At 49.4% G+C, this 17783-nt stretch overlaps 1 protein-coding gene across 4 annotated transcripts in view; it reads right to left on the bottom strand.

Annotated features, from left to right (window-relative positions):
• The window catches only part of SIPA1L3 (signal induced proliferation associated 1 like 3), a 253341-nt gene that overhangs the window by 106270 nt on the left and 129288 nt on the right, over positions 1–17783 (bottom strand). The window lies entirely within an intron of this gene.

Here is a 17783-nt window from a genome sequence, read left to right as displayed (position 1 = left end):
AGGCAGAAAAGACAGAAGTGAGATGTGAGGTTCCTGCTGCCACAGAATGACTTATTTTTTCAACTTTACTTATTAAAAAAAAAACAAAAACAACTTTTATTATGGAAATTTTCAAAGGTACCCAGAAGCAGAGAGAAGAGCATGATTAGCCACCCTACCAGCTTCAACACCATTATTTCTCATTCCTTCCATCTGTTCCCCAACTCCTCCATGGTGTTTTTGACAGGACTGCTCTTGTTTACTCACTCAACTGTGTCCGATTCTTTGCGACCCCATTGACTGTAGCCCGTCAGGCTCCTCTGTCCATCGTATTTCCCAGTCAACAATACTGGATTGGGTTGACATTTCCTTCCAGAGGATCTTCCCAACCCAGGGACTGAACCTAAGTCTCCTGCATTGGCAGGTGAATTCTTTACCACTGAGCCACCAGGGAAGCCCTTTGACAGGATATTTTAGAGTAAATCCCAGACATCAGGCCATGTCACCTATTGGGCTTCAAAAAAAATAACCACGATACCTTTATCATAGGGGCTTCTCTGGTAGCTCAGATGGTAAAGAATCTGCCTTCAATGCAGGATAACTGGGTTTGATCCCTGGGTCGGGAAGATTCCCTGGAGAAGGGAATGGCTACTCACTCCAATACTCTTGCTTGCGAAATCCCATGGACAGAGGAGCCTGGCAGGCTACAGTCCATAGGGCTGCAAAAGAGTTGTACATGACTGAGCGACTAACACTTTCACTTTTTCACACCCATCTAGATAAATAAGAATTCTTTAAGGTCAGGTAATAACCCAACTGAATTACATTTCCCCCCCATTGTCTCAGAAGTGTCTTTTGAGAGGTGGTTTGCTCAAATCAGGATCCAAACAACATCTTTGCTCTGCTCTGGCAGATTATATTTCTTAGGTCTCTGCTACTCTACACCTCCCCCTCCCCATCTTGATGATATTTACTTCTGGAAGGAATAGGGTCACTCGTCTCAGAGAGTTTCCCACTTTCAGGATCTGGCTGGCTATTCTCTGTAGTGCCCAAGCATGTTCCCCCACGCCCCCTCTGCCCTGAGTCCTGACTACTGGTGGCTGTATGCAGAGGCTGCCCTGTTGTCTGTTTTCCAGTCCACCTGACCATTCACCCGCCAGAAAGGAAGTGAAAAAGATGGAGGAATCACCATGAGCACTGGTGGATTTTGCGAAGGGACTGTCTCTGGAAATCTACGTGACTGTTAGATACTATGAGAGCCAGTAGATCAATTCCCATCACTACTTCACTGAGATCTCCCCAGTAGCCTCTAATTTATTAGAATAAAATGTAAATTGCTCCTGCTTGCTCACCAGCCCCACAAGACTGGCCAGCCTCTCTGATGCCTCTCCCTAGCCCTAAGATCCCATCACACTGGTCTTCTTGTCTGTTCTTCTAACACATCCAGCCCCATTTGGGATATGTGGGGAATCCTTCCTCGGTTTTTCACCAGGCTGGTTCCCTCACTTGACATTCACTCTTTAATGAAGCCTTCCAAAACCACCCTCAAGGCCTTTCTCTGTCACTCTTTCTTCTTTTTCCTTGGCAGTTACCACTAGCTGAAATTACTTTGCTCATTATCTATTTACTGACCATCTCCGCCACTAAATGATCTGTTCCAGAATGGCAGGGGTGTCTCTGTTGTTCACTGATGTAGCTCCAGTTCCCAGAACAGTGTCCGGGACCCTCATTCACTCTTTTAGTGTACGAACGAGTGAACAGGGAGCTTCTATCTAACTTGATGTGTATATGCATCCTGACTTGCAGACCTCTGGGGAAGAGAAATTCATCCTCCTTCTGCCCGGCAACATAAAGTCCTCTGCAGGATCACTTTCGTTTGTCTCCACTTTGAGCTTCTGGAAGATGAAACCCTCAGTGGGGAAGGAAGGGGAAAGTGGATCATGGCCTGCGGCAAAACCTGCTGCTTGGCCCAGCAGCTGTGCCCTTTCCTCCTGCCAACCAAACTGATTCTCTACAGGGCGGCAGAGTGCTGGGTCAGCGTCTGACTCAACGGGACCGCAACTTTTCTGTCCCTTAGAATGTGGAGCTGGACACAGCCACTGTGGTCGGTGACTGTGCATGCTTTCTGAGTGAGGAAGTCAAAGGCCTCCTGTGAGAGTATGAGTGTGTGTGTGTGCGCACATGCACACACACGTGCAGGAAGCATTTCACAATTCCTGCCCAGAGGTATGGAGTTAGTTGGCAGAGAGGGAGCGAGCGGGAAGCATGAAGCAGATTCATGGAGCAAAACAGAGAGGAAAGCCTAAGTGTGCTAAGTCGCTCCAGTCATGTCAGACTCTTGGTGACCCCCATAGACTGTAGTCCGCCAGGCTCCTCTGTCCATGGAATTCTCCAGGCAAGACTACTAGAGTGGGTTGTCATGCCCTCCTCCAGGGGATCTTCCCAACCCAGGGATCGAACCTGCATTGACTGGCGGGTTCTTTACCACTGCTCCACCTGGGAAGACTCCTGAGGGGAGTCTGTAACCTCTGAGAAAATGAGAACTAGGTGAGGGGATAGATGTGAGGTAGGGAGCAAAAGGGGACCCTCTTCCTGGTTCCCCAAGAGCACGAGAGCATTCCTGAAGAAGTTGCAGGGAGGCACACAGAGGAGTGGGTGGAGAAGGGGCAAAAAAGTGGAAAGTCCCCAGGGCTGGGCTGGTTAAGGGAGATGGAGGCCAGGTGAAGCTGTGGTGACCTGGCCAGCAGAAGTGTCTTCTGAAGAGGCAGGTGGGCCTCAGCTCCTGCAACTGAGCCTTGCAGGAATGTGAATGCCTGATCATGGGGTTTTTCAAGACAAACTGGAAGTCTGGAACTGTATGCAACATCTCCCAGTTTGAAAAAACAAAATCAGCAGCTATCACAGCAACAAATTTATATGCAGAGATGACCTCTAAAAGGATTTTCAAGAAACCGCTCATGGTGATTGCCTCTGGGGAGGGAAATTGGGTATCTTTTCCCTCCACTCCCAGTCCCCTCCCTCCCCTCCTTAGTGTATTTTCCTTAGTATATATTTCTCTGATTTATCCCTCGTCTCCCTCCCCAAAAGAATGTGAGCTACTGTGTATCCCCATGCTCAGTCATGTCTGACTCTTTGTGACTCCATGGACTGTAGCCCACCAGGCTCCTCTGTCCATGGGATTTCCCAGGCAAGCATACCAGAGTGGGTTGGCATTTCCTTCTCCAGGGGATCTTCCTGACCCAGAAATCGAACCCCCATCTCCTGCATTGGCAGGTGGATTCTTTACCACTGTGCCACCTGGGGAGCCCATGTATCGCCATGATCTGTGTTTTTGAAGAAGGGGTGGGAAGGAGCCTTAGTTTTCCCTGCACACTGCTGGCGACTGTTTGGATTACTTGCATGTATTTCTAGTCAACAGAATACCTCTCAACAGTATTACAACACATATCACCAGGAAGGCCGACAGAGTCAGCATGTGGGCCGGATTCAAGCAGAGGCTGCTGGTTTGTGACTTTATGTGACTGGTCTTCAGCTTTGCCCGCAATGAGGGCTTGAAGGCAGCCCCATACTCTGCTGGGCCCCAGGTCCCAGGCCAGGCTGGGGGTCCAGGCCAGCAGCACTCAGCAGCTTGCCTGTGTCCTGGGGTCAGCCTGGCAGGGTTCAGAGGATCAGTCTTCAGAAGCCCCGTTTGGGCTGGTTGGGGAAAAAAAAAGTGGCCACAAAGCAACCCTGACTTACTTATGCAAACACTTCTGACAGATGGGCTTTGCTGATGGCATTTTGTTCCCGCTCAGTCAGAAACCCCCAATTCGCTTTGCTCTGTGAAAACACACAGATGTTCTCGAGGCCTCAGCCTCTCTGCACAAATCCCTCCCCGAGCAGGTGCCACTGCATCTCCCCGTGACGTTCCCAGACTGAGTGTGTGATACCCGCAGCCTCCCTGGGGCTCAGGGACCAGTACACATGGGTCCCTTTCCAGCTGCCTCTGTTGAGCTCCCTCTGCCTAAAAGCCCTCTGATCATCCTGATGGAGATGCTCACGATATGAGAGCCAGCCTGCCTGGGTTCAGACACTGCTGTGCCATGGACTAGTCACTGAAACCACGACTCAGTTTTAATCTGTAAACTGGGAATAATACCCTCTAGCTCAGGGTCCCTGCTATTATCACCCTTCCTTCTCGTCTCTTTGGCAGGAGCTCTTCCCCCTCCCCCAGTGACAGAAGTGAATGGGGTGGGGGTGGGGGTTGGGGTGGGTACAGGACCTCAGCAGAGCATGAAAGGCTGGAGGGTGTCCTGCAGTGACAGGGAATATGGATCTGGCTTTTCCTACATGTGACTTGCAAGGGCCGCTTGGGTTCTTGTCTTTCTTTCCTTTTTAAAAATATGTACTTGTTTACTCGGCTGTGCCAAGTCTTAGTTGTGGCACACAGGATCTCCGATCTTCACTGAGGCATGCAGCGTCTTTCAGGTACAGCATATGGGGTCTAGTTCCCTGACCAGGAATTTAAACCCAGGCCCCTGGCACTGGGAGCATGGAGTCCTGCCCCTGGACCACCGGGAAGTCCCTGGGTTTCTTCCAGGGTTGCTTGGCTCCTGCCTGCTTTTTACAATTGCCCCTCTGCCCCCCTTTTGATTCTTTTTTTCCCCCTTTTGATTCTATGAGGCACTGATAAATCTGCTTCTGCCCAAGACTGTCAAGTCAGGCTTCTGCTGCTGGCATCCAAGGACCCTGACGAATACGCAGTGCTGTGAGCAAAGAAGGCAGCTATGAGTGGCAGAGGAGATCAAACGGGGTCCAGGCAGTGGCACAAGGAGAAGCAAGCGACAATGGGGGGCATTTGGCTGCAAGTAATGGTATCACCCAATGGTGTCTTGGGCAATGAAGACATTTCATCATCTCATGGAAGAAGGAGGCCAGATATGGCGGCTTCAGGCTTGGGCCAGGTGAATGATGTCAGGCACTTTTCTCTTTCTCCCCAACCGCTGTCCTGCAGTGTGCAGCTGGCTTGCATCTTTGACTGCGGCCTCATGGTCACAAGTTGGCGGCTATAGTCATGCTTCTCGCTGCACTATTGGCAAGGGCTAAAGAAAAGATGATGTAAGACCATTCTTCCTACCTATCTGCTCTAATCAGGAATGAGGACATTTGCCAGAACACTGCCCCTACCTCCACAGACTTTCTTTTATGTCTCATTGGCCAGAATGTGGTCACTATGGCCACTCCATTTGCCAGAGAAGCTGGTGAAGCAAGATCTGTGACCATTCTGATTGCCCTTGGGCCAGGGAGGACTTACATCTGGGGCTGGCCACACTGGTTCCCTGAAAACATCAGGGTCTGTTAGAAGAGCAAGCAACTTATGGTATATCTGTGTAAAGGCTCTCTGACTGTCATTTGTGAGATGCTGGGAACTAACTTGGAGCTGAGAAGACACTTCCTTATCAGGTCCCCAAAGCCTGGAGGCTAGAACAGCAGACTAAAAAGCTAGCTTCATGGCCCCAGCTTGGCTCTGAAGGGCCCTGCTCTGCAGGGCCACAATGTCTACCAGAACCTCACAGGGCAGAGCAGAAGGGACAAACACAAGTCTTTCCAGTGTTAAGACATTCGTAGTTTGCTCCATGACTTCTTTTTCTAACAGCAGCCCAGATTTCCCTTTGAGAACCTGCCTCCTCTAATCTCCATTCAATGGGCTACAGAAGGGCTTCTTCTCGAGGTCAGGAACAAATCATGTGACCCAATCAGAACCACAGACTCAGTGATGGCTTTGCTAGAAGTGCCGGGGCTGAAGACTGTGCTTTCTCCTCTTACCCCAAGTAGGAGAGGATGTGAAGGATGGAATCATTGCAGCCATCTTGTGATCACTAGGGGAGAATCGTTTGTGAAAAGTGAAAGAAAGTGAAGTCACTCAGTCGTGTCTGACTCTTTGTGACCCCATGGACTGTAGCCTAACTAGGTTCCTCCATCCATGGGATTTTCAAGGCAACAGTGGAGTGGGTTGCTATTTCCTTCTCCAGGGGATCTTCCTGACCCAGGGATCAAACCCAGGTCTCCCGCGTTGTAGGCAGATGCTTTACCATCTGGGCCACCAGCGAAGTCCATTTGTGAAAGGGGCTGAGGTTTCAGACAATCTGGGGGCTTACAGTCACTATGTGAGTCTCAACATCAGGCCTGAACCTGAAGCCAACCCAATTCTACCTTTGGACATTTTAGTTAGATGACGAAACAACAACAAAACAGATATAACAACTGGTGATTCAGCCATTTCTGGCATATACAAGTCATTCATTTAACCAGTAAGAACTAGTTGGTTCTTAAAACTTATTCATTCATTCACTCACACAACAAATATCTACCACAATCTTAAAGCACTAAAAACTTACTCACTGTGGAGAAAAGGGAATCCTCTTACACTGTTGTTGAGAATGTAAATTGGTGCAGCCACTATGCAGAACAGTATGGAGGTTCCTTAAGAAACTAAAAACGGAATTACCATACGATCCAGTAGCCCACTCCTGGACATATACCTGGAGGAAAACATGGTTCAGAAGGATACATGCACTCCAACGTTCATTGCAGGGCTGTTTACAATAGCCAAGACATGGACGCAACCTAAATGTCCATCGACAGAAGAATGGATAAAGAGGATGTGGTACACACTAATATATAAGATGGAATACTACTTAGCCACTAAAAAGAATGAAATAAGGCCAGTGCCATAACATGGATGAATTGGAGATCATCATACTAAGTAAGTATGTTAGACAAAGACCTAGAAGTAGAATCTAAAACATGATACAAATGAACTTATTCACAAAACAGAAACCTACTCACAGACTTAGAAAATGAAGTTATGGTTAGGAAGGGGAAAGGGTAGGGAGCAGAGTGAGTTGGGGAGTTTGGGACTGACATGCACACACTGCTGCATTTAAAACAGATAACCAATGAAGATCTACTGTACAGCACAGGGAACTCTGTGATCAACACTCTGTAATAACCTAAACGGGAAAATTTGTAAAAGAATAGATACATGTTTATGTAAAAGTGAATCACTTCGCTGTACACCTGAAACTAACATAACATTGTTAATCAACTATATTCCAGTATCAAATACAAATTTAAAAAACATTCACTCATTCAACATTTACTAGGCACGTATAGCTCATTCATTCCACAAACACTTCAAATCTGTTATTCAATAAATTTTTTAAAGCATCTACTATTATGTGCTACTGTTGCAGGAAGTGAAGATAGAGAATGGACCATGTCTTCTTTTAAGAATGTACATCCGGTAGAAGGAAGCCAGAGGAATGAGTAAACAGAGACAGAAAACAAGGGACCTTCAAAGGGCAGTCAGTCATATAAAGGCGTCAATGCTGTGACAGGATGGGAGGAGGTCCTACCCTGAAGGCTCAGCGAGGGGGTGCCTTCTGATGGGGGTCAGGACTAAGAGAGGGTGCCTGCTGTGTTCCAGGTGGGCTGATGAGCAAGACTGACGTGTCCAGGCAGGAAAGCTGGGAGAGGCCGTGTACAAGGGGTTGTCCGAGGCCATGGTTCTCTCCCCCAGCTGTCCATTAGAGGCACCAGGGGAGCTTTGTAAAAATACAGGTGTTCCCATTCCTTCCTCAGAGTGTCTGAATCACCTGGCTGGCGGTGGGGCCCAGGCATGAATGTCTTTTAAGAGCTCTGCAGCTGACTCCAATATGCAGCCAGGGCTGAGGACAGAGGGAGAAATGGAGATAGCAAAGAGAGGAGGGTCTGACGTCAAGCCTCGAGAAGCCGCAAATGCCAGAGGGAGTGAGCACACCGGTCCCAGGGGGCTCAGGCCGAGGGGCAGGAGGGCAAGTGTGACACAGGAGGGCCTGGAGGGGGATGTGGTCTGGGGAGGACCAGGGGGTCCACAGGGCTGGATGCTGCCAAGAGGATCACCTTTGGTGGCGATTACTGGTCTGAAGAGGGTATCCCTGGTGGCTTCAGTGGTAAAGAATCAGCCTGCCAATGCAGGAGACACGGGTTCAATCCCTGGGTTGGAAGATCCTATGGAGGAGGAAATGGCAACCCACCCCAGGATTCTTGCCTCAGAAAGGCCATGGACAGAGGAGCCCGGTGGGCTACAGTACATGGGGTCGAAAAGAGACACAACTGAGCAACTGAGCACATGCAGCATTGGTCTGAAGCGCACTGGTGATGACTGGAGGAGGTATTTTGGAGGACTGCCACTCCAGGGAGCCTAGTTCACACCCCTCAGCCCCAGTGTTGCTGGCCTACACGCTTTCCTTCCGTCAGCTCTTCCACAATCCAGGCAGGCTTCACCTCTGTCCTCCCCTGGCTGAGCTCTCGGGGCTCTGGGCTGCATACACACTCACCTACAAGAGTTAGCCCACTGGATTTTTAAAAAATATATTTTCTTTATTTGGCTGTGCTGGGTTTTAGTTGTGGCACGTGGAATCTAGTTCCCTGACCAGGGTGGAACCTGGGCCCTCTGCATTGGGAAGGTGGAATCTTAGACACTGAACCACCAGGGAAGTCCCAAGTGCACTCTGAATATCTTTTGTTCTCCTCAGGCCTTGAACAGCCCCAAGTCTGTGGTGGACTGGAATCTAACATATGTGTTCTTGCTACGTGGGTTGGGAAGAGGGGAAGGATAATATGGTGGTGATGTTTGTAACAATAAGGCTAATACTACGAGTTCTGATGGATCACATGTGGAGCTACCCTCGTGGGGTGTATTAACTTGTGTGCTATCATTATCCTATTAAGTAGGGACCCTAGCATGCCCATGTTACAGATGAGGCAAGGGTAACACGGCCAAGTCACAAGCTGGCAAGTGGGGCAGCTGGGATGCAAACCTCGACAGTCTGGCTCCCATACCTTCCCTGCTCCACTCTCAATAAAAGATATAGCAGGTCCCATGGGTGTGCTGTATGAATACATGAGTGACGCATGTATCTTTGGAATCAATTCATAAGGACAAAGCTCTAGAATGTCAGCAACAGCTCAGCAGATTTCAGATTAGGAGTCTGTTTTCTTCCTCCTATATCTTTCCTCACTTTATTGGAAATCTGAGCAAACGCAGGACCGCTTTAGAGCTCCCCTAGGAAATGAGATGGATGGGAATCTCAGAAATCTCATTAGAAACTTATCACGGCAGAGACTCTGCTCCATCAGCCCAAAGAACAAGGAGCAGGGCCTTGACCACGGCCATACACTACTGCGATGTGTTCTATACTCTCAACAGTTCTGACACCAAATGTGTGGGTTTTCCATACCAAGCAACTCTTCAACTGGATGTCCTGCAATTTAGCTCAGTCCTCAGACTAACTACCTGGAGTTAGCACAGACCCCAGAGGTGAAGGGCTTATTCCGATAAGACTGTCCCCACCTCAGACCCCAAGAGCAAGAAGCAGGTCCCCAGGTTCCCTGCACTTCTGTCCGACTTGGCTACAAATCAGGGGCTCCCAAGAGTCTTTCCTCAAGCTCCATCATGTGTGGTAACAGCTCACAGAACTCAGGGAAACACTACTTCCTTTTTTTAAAGATTCTTTTCCCACTTAGGTTATTGCAGAGTGCTGACTAGAGCTCCCTGGGCTGTACAGTGGCATAGTGTTAGTTGCTCAGTCGTGTCCGACTCTTTGTGACCCCACGGACTGCAGCCCAGCAGGCTCCTCTGTCCATGGGATTCTCCAGGCAAGAATCCTGGAGCGGGTTGCCATTCCCTTCTCTAGGGGATCTTCCCGACTCAGGGATGGAACCCAGGTCTCCAGCATTGCAGGCAGATTCTTTACTGTCTGGGCCACCAATGCTATACAGTCAGTCCTCATTAGTTATCTATTTTATATATAGTAGTATGATTTACTATTACTGGCTTATTAAAAAGGATACACATGAACAGTCAGATACACAGGATGCAGCCCAGAAATTCTGGTCCCAAGTGCAGAAGCTTCTGTTCCCATGGAGTCTGAAGTGCGGTGCCCTCCCAATGCATGGATGAGCTCATCAACATAGAAGCTTTCTGAACCCTCCTTTTCGGGGTCTCATGGAGATTCCGTGATGAAGGCGGGGTTGATTGGATCACTGGCCACTGGTGATTAACTCAACCTGCAGCCTGTCTCCCTTTCCCAGAGGTCAGGGGGTGGGACAGAAAGGCCCAACCCTCTAAGCACATGATTGGTTCCTCTGGCAACCCTGATGCTATTCAGGGGTTCACCAAGAGTCACCCCTTCAGCACAAACTCAAGTAATGGTTGAAAGGAGCTTATCTTGAATAAGAAAAAGACCGTATCACCCACATCTCTCAAGAGTTTTAGAAGCTCTTGTGCCAGGAACCTGAATGAAGACCAAAATATTTTTCTTACTATATCACAGTATCACATGGTGACAACCTGTAATTTAATATTTAATCTCAAAGAGCCCTGTGAATGGGTGTTTTTAACTAAATGTTCCCAGGCATCCAGGAAGGGTCCATGCTCCTACCTAGGAGTTAAGGGCAGCCCCCACATGGGCACAGGCAGCCATATAGAACTATTTCACTCAAACAGGTCAGAGTTCCCAAGTGGCTCATCCTGCTTCTAACGACATAAATCGGTTAATGGTCTTTTCCTCCTGAAAGAATAGGAAGAAAATTGGAATTATACACTGAAATTTTAGGTATGCATATTGGTTGTTGCTTGTTTGTTTTAATATTTACTTATTTAGTTGGCTGCAGCATGTGACTTCCGGTCTAGTTCCCTGACCAGGGAATGAACCCAGGCCCCCTGCATTGGAAGCATGGGGCATTAGCCACTGAACCACCAGGGAAGTCCTCACATTGCTTTATTTGAATCCAGCAATTCCCCTTCTAGGAACTTCTCCCTGAGGTGTTCACCCCAATGCACCTTGACAGATAGGCTCAAGGTGGTTCAATCACAGGCGCGCACTGCCCCACTGCTGTGATACGGGAGCGCTGCAACTGCCCCAGTGCCCAGGAGCAGATGATGGGTTAAGTGTGTCTGGCTGCCTTTACTCCAGGGAAGGTGCTGCTGCTGTGATAAACAGTGAGGGAGCGCTGTGTCGTGTAAAGGAATCGTCTCCACGGCCTGAAGTGAATGAGCTTGGCTCCTACTTATGGAGAGCTTACTGTGCCCCAGGTGAAATGCTTACACACATGCACCCATTTCATCCTCGTGACTGGCCTGTGAGGGAGGAACTAACTGAGGGACCTTTAAAGACATTTAAAGACAATGCATGGACCTCCCTGGTGGTCCAGTGGCTAAGACTCCTCGCTTCCAATGCAGGGCTGGGTTTGATCCCTGGTCACGGAACTAGATCCCACATGCTGTAACAAGGATCAAAGATGCTGAGTGCTGCGACTAAGACCTGGCACGGCCAAATAAATAAATATTAAAAATAAATAAATAAAGCCAATGCAACTGAGTCCAGAGAGGCTTAGTAACTTGCCTAGGTCACTCAGCTAGAAAGCATGGTTTGTTTGTTTTTTTATTTGGCCATGCTGCATCTTTGCTGCAGCACTCAAACTCTCTAGTTGAGGTGCACGGGCTGTACAGCGTGCGGGCTCAGTAGCTGTGGCGCACGGGCTTAGCTGCCCTGAGGCATGTGGGATCTTCTTAGACCAGGGATTGAACCTGCATCCCCTGCACTGGAAGGTGGATTCTTCACCACTGGACCACCAGGGAAGTTCCCCCAGGCCCATTAGGTTTAAATGAAAGGGGGGCAGATTTTGTTAGTGTGAGTGTGTATGTACATAAATCCTATAAAATATGAAAGAAAGTGTCTGGGAAGACATCCGTCAAACTGTTAAGCAGTTACTTCTAAGGAGTAAAGTGGAATGGAGATAAAGGAAAACTTAAAAAAACAAAATATTCTCCCTGGGTATATTATAAACTTTTACAAGCATGCAAGTTCAAGGCCCTCTTCAAGACTCCTATGAGGCTCTGTCTCAAATCCAAATCCTAGAAAGAATGGGTCTTGCATGTCTTCTTCCAGACCTTTTGCTGAGAGTCTATAAGGAAATGCTCACAACTGCACAGCTTGAGGGGCGACTCAGGCTGGGGTTAGGTTTTCAGTTTTAAAAGTGGAGCCTGGGAAGGGAAACATGGGTGGAGCGAAAGCCACACCACAAACACCCTGATGGATGTGGTCAGAATGGAAGAGCCACCCCGCTCCCTGGATTGAGCACAAGTCCCCACTTCAGGCCTTTGGTCACCTGATGCAAAGAGCTGACTCACTGGAAAAGATCCTGATGCTGGAAAGACTGAGGGGAGGAGAAGGGGACGACAGAGGATGAGATGGTCGGATGGCATAACCAACTCAATGGACATGAGTTTGAACAAGCTCCAGGAGATGGTGGTGGACAGGGAAGCCTGGCGTGCTGCAAGTCCATGCGGTTGCAGAGTCAGACATAACTGAGTGCTGAACAACAACAACCTCGCCTCTAGCGCCATGGAGTCTGAAAAATACACATCTTTCCAAGTGGAGATTCCTCTGTGATCTGACAGGATGCTTGCCCCTAGACCCCCTGAGGGAAGGAAGCGGCACCCATCTGGGGCTCATGTATTCCCCAGAGAAATGGAAACAGCACTTACCCAAAATGCTTAAACTGGAATAAGTGCTTATACCCTGAGATGAATCTTTTTTTAAATATATGAGTTAACAGCTCCATGGTTGCTTTTCTTACTTATTACCAGATATCAGAGATGTTTCCTGATGTGACAGCAGTAGCATAGTGGTTAGAAGTAAAGACCACTCAGGTTCAATTCCCACCTCTACCACTTAGTTAGACCCTGGGCAGGTGACTTAGATGCCTGATACCTCAGTTTTTCCATCTATAAAATGGAGATAATAATAGGGCATAACTCTTGGAGATGTTATAAACTAATGAATGTAGAGAACTAATGAATGTAGAGAGAACCCTGGCATACAGTGATATATAAATATTAGCAGGTGGCTCAGTGGGAAAGAATTCACCTGTCAATGCAGGAGACGTGGGTTTGATTTCCTGGGTCGGGAAGATCCCCTGGAAGAGGAAATGGCAACCCATTCCAGCATTCTTGCCTGGGAAATCCCATGGACAGAGGAGCCTGGCAGGCTACAGTTGATGGGGTCACAAAAGAGTCAGACACAACTGAGCGACTAAACAACAACGAAAATTACCATTTTCATTTATGTGATAATAATATCTCAAGCAAACAAATAGGACCAAACATGGCCTTGGAATGAACTCTGGTTCCTCTGGGCTCAGAAGCTTATGGCTGGCCAACCTTGAACAAGCCCCTCCTTCCTAGTGGTCCCAGAGCCAGGAGGGCACCCGCTGCCGAGTCCCTGGGGGGTCGGGTGGGTCGGTTCAGGGTGTTACTACCTCCCTGAAGCACATGTGGATTGAGCATCTTGTTCCAATTCTGGGTGCAGTCCTGCTCACTTCAAATGAGACTTTGAAATGTACAATTAAAAAAGGATGCTTCCTGGAGTCCGGGCACACGTGCCAGGCCCACCCAGGAGCCGCGGCCGTGGCTCGAGGAGCGATAGAGCCGGGCTGGGGGCCTCTGTGGTCAAGGGGAAACCCTTCTGGGGAGACTTAATCAGGGGCACAAGCCCCTTTCCAGGAGTCAGACATCCCTCAAGGGATCACCCCACTTGTACATCCAGTAGTCACGCCACGGGCATTGGTGTGGTCGTCCATTTATTTATTTGGCTGTGCTGGGACTTAGTTACGGCATGTGGGATCTAGTTCCCTGACCAAGGATCAAAACTGGGCCCCCTGCATTGGGAGTGTGGAGTCTTAGCCACTGGACCGCCAGGGAAGTCCCTGTGGTGTTTATTTTGATATTGAAGCTTTTCTGTCAGTGGCTGCTGCCTTGAACCCCAAGTGTTCCCACAATCACAGTTTCGGACAATGCTGGGCCCACAGGGGCTTCAAAGACCCTGCTTCTGAGTCTGCTCTCGTGGCTGCTGCTGGTCGGACTGCTGGTTAAATATCAGTTTGTCCCCCTCTCCCAGGGCTCACCCCTGTGGCCAGGTCAGGCTGCCTTTGGAAGATGATGTCTTGTCAGCGTGGAGCCCGACTTGCTAACTAATCCCAGCTAATTGCCACTGCTAAGATCACATCTGCTGGGCCTGGAGATTAAATCAATATTTGACAATCTTGATTAAACAGAGCCAGGGAATCCTCATCAACGAACATCTGTTAAAGCCCTGTTCTTTCCAGCCTGCTCCTGGGGGGCCGGGCTCTGCTTGTCCTCACCTGAGGACGGCTCTGCGGTGGGGGTGGTTGGTAGGCAGTAGAGCCCCCCAGGAACACCAGGAAGCCTCCCCATGGTGAGAGGGACACACAGAGCTGAGCCCTGATTTCCTGGGTGGTGCCCAGCTGCCAACAGTAACCACCACTCCCCCATCCAGAGTGCAGGCTCCCTGCAGAACACTTGTCACAAAACTCTGAACTTAAATTTCCTAACGACCCTCGACCCTCGGAGGCAGTGTTCTCAGTACCTCCACTTCAAAATGGGGAAGGCAAGGTTCCGAGAGGGGACATTACTTGCCCACTGTCAGAGGAGCAGGGTTCTGAATCTCGGTCTGGTCACTACTCCAGAGTTTGCCCCGAGATCACTCAGGGGGATCCCTGCACACGAGTATAAGCTGTCAAAAGAGGGAGCCAAATCTGGCTCTTATGGAGCCAGGAGCCCCGGCTGGAGGCCTGCTCCCAAGGTCCAATCCCTTAAGCTACATGTAATAATGGTGGCCCTGCTAAGAAGCACTGCCCTCACGCCTGGCCCTCCTCAATCCACACCGCCTCCTAGGTGGAGGGCCTTACTGTTCTCCCCACTTTACAGAAAGGAACACTGAGGCTCAGAGTGACAAGCTACCTGTCTGAGATCACCCAGTGAGGAAAAAGGCAAAGGTGGGGCTTGAACCCAGGTGGGTGACTCTATGGCCATCGTAACTACTGTCATCTCTAAAAAGCAGGCATGAAGCCATGAACATGGTGGGTATTCAGTAAACACCTGGCCTCTGTTCCTGGGTAATTGCACGGCAGAAATTAGGCTCTTGCTCTGGAGTCAGATCTCCTGGGACCAAATCCTGCCCCCAAGACAGACCAGAGAGGATTAACAGTGTCGCCTTGTTGGACTGCTGGAGGAGCCCGAGATGACCCCTGTAAGGCCCCACTCCCCACAGTAACTCCCCACAGCACTCATACATCCTCATCCAGGATTAACACACACACACACACACACACACACACACAATAATAATGAAGACAAAGCAGCTACAATCAAAGTACCTTCACGGGGGCGGGGAGGGTCAGACACCCAGACGTTCTGCAGCCACTGTCAACTGCCCTGTCCCCAGGTCCACAGCAGCTCCAAGATCAGGGTGAGTCCTCCATAATCCAGGGAGTCCTGGGTTTCCTGAGTCCATTGAGAAAACCCCCAGCCAAAACTACCAGGGCAACCAGTCAGTCACTCAGCCAGATAACCAGCTAACCAACCAGTCACCTGGCAAGTTAGCCCTTGAGCTGGTCTCAGTTTGCGCCCTCGACCCTGTCCATCTGCATCTCTGCCCCACGCTTCTGTGTCTCTGCTCCACCTCTCTGTGTCCCTGTCCCCGTCTCCCCACGTCCCTGTCCTCGTTCTGTGTGTGTCTCTCTCACACATGTGCACGCACAGATGGCCACATCACGGCCCTGCACATGTCAGATCCCTGAGTCACAATCCCGTGCTAATTCACCACGGGGGATGTGTCCCAGGCTGGCAGTCTCTGCCTGGTCCCTCTGTTAAGTTCCTTCCAGATTCCAAGTTCCCAACAGCTGCAATCCAAGACCATACATATACACATATATGTATATATATCCAGGCTCATCTCCACCCCGAAATGCAATCTGAAAAGGAAATGGGCTATTTTAATTGGAGAACAAACTCAGAAACTTCAAGAAATAATTTAGAAGAATGGCACGCACTCTTAACAAAAAAAAAAATTAGTATTAAAAAAAATCCCAGCTACCTATTTTATGTCTATATAGTTATCAACACAGAGCTGAAATCTGGAAGGCTGTGCTCCAGCTGTAACCAGTTACCCCAGGGAGGGGAGCGGTGGTATGCATACAAGCGATCATCCTGTCTTGGACCCTAAGCTCCCAAACTTCCCCAAGTCACGCACCTTCACTGACACCAAACAGACCACCTGGGCTTACGTACTTGACAGACGACCTGTGCTATTATTTACTAAACATATCACGTGTGCTATTATTTACTTAAGACGGTCCTTTCAACCAACTCACTCACTAAAGCCTTAATAATAACAGTGCTGAAGTCAATATTTTTTCTTCTAATACTCATCAAACAAAATGCACAAATGCGAGCCTTCGTAAGACTTGTCTGTACATCAGCGTGAACGAGCTTTCGTACCAGAAATGCACTGACATCAAAACCAGGATGCAGCTCCCAGGCATGATCCTGAGGGGGGTTTAAAAAAAGCCAGATGGAGAACGACATAATACGGGTTATGATTCCATGACGGTAAAGTTCAAAAACAGGCAAAAGGGAGCCATGATCTGCAGCGTTGTTTACACAGGTGACCGAACTTCAAAGCAAGACACGGTGAGCAGGAAGTCCTGAGAGTGGTGGCTTCTGGGGGTGCCGGCAAGATTCTCTCCTTGATCTGGGGTTACAAGAGTGTTTGCCTTTTAACTGTTCTCCAAACTGTGTATCTACGTCTTATGTGCTTCTCTGTGCCTATGTTACATTCCCCAGTAACAAAGTTTTTAAAGTCTTTTGTATTGTGCGAATTCTTTTTAAAAATGAGATCGTACTTCTATTACATGAGTACAATATACTATTGTACTCATATTATGTAATTTTAAAAAGCAGGTAAATACATGTGAAAGTCTCAGCTGTTTGATCTCTGCACCCACTCTGAAGTACCTGAGGGTCAGTTTTAAGCCTCTGTGGGTGGTACGTACAACCCCCCCCCACACCCCAGTTGCTCTCAGTCTCACACACACATCGCAGTTGCTTGTGTGCATGCACACGCACGCGCACACACACACACACACACACACACACACACACACACACCCCAGTTGCTCTCACTCTCCCGGCGCGCACACACACACACACCCACCCCAGTTTCACTCTCCTGGTGTGCACACACACACACCCCAGTTGCTCTCACTCTCTTTTCACTCTCCTGCCACACACAAATAGACACACACACAGAGTTACTCTCACTCTCTTGGCACGTGCGCGCACACACACTCCCCCCTGTTGCTCTCAGTCTCCTGGCTCCTCACTCTCCTCTGTAAAAGGATTCCACTTCCCAGAACCTGCAGGGCCACTTCGCCCGTGTGAACACAAACACCCTGGGCAGGCTGGGTAACGTGTACTTCCTCCTAGCCCTGGGGTGGAGGCGGGCGCAGGGAGAGGCGGGGTACCTCACAGTATCAGTTTCAGGACAAGTGTCAAGTGACAGCTGGGGACAGGGTGGGAGGGACAGACACCCACCTGAGAAATACGGGAGGGCTTCTGGGGCACAGGGCTGGGTGGGGTCCTGCCCCTGCACCATACCAGTGAGCTCTGAAGGGCTCTTGACCCGAAACTGGGTGCACAGCCTCCTCTAGGGCCCACGTACCCGCTGACAGCTGGTGAGGACTACAGCTCTGTTTGAACACCACCATAATCAAACATCCTTTCCCAGGACTGCACGCAGGATAGTACTCAGAACAAGGCCAGGTTGAGGAAGACAGGCTGGAAGGGGCAGGGGCTCTCTGGGAGCTCAAACGAGCCCAGGACACCAGGAAACCAGCCACTCACTTGCAGGACAACC

The sequence above is a fragment of the Bos indicus genome, chromosome 18 (assembly GCF_029378745.1).
Source record: "Bos indicus isolate NIAB-ARS_2022 breed Sahiwal x Tharparkar chromosome 18, NIAB-ARS_B.indTharparkar_mat_pri_1.0, whole genome shotgun sequence".
Taxonomy (NCBI): domain Eukaryota; kingdom Metazoa; phylum Chordata; class Mammalia; order Artiodactyla; family Bovidae; genus Bos; species Bos indicus.
This window is presented reverse-complemented; position numbering and strand designations above follow the sequence as displayed.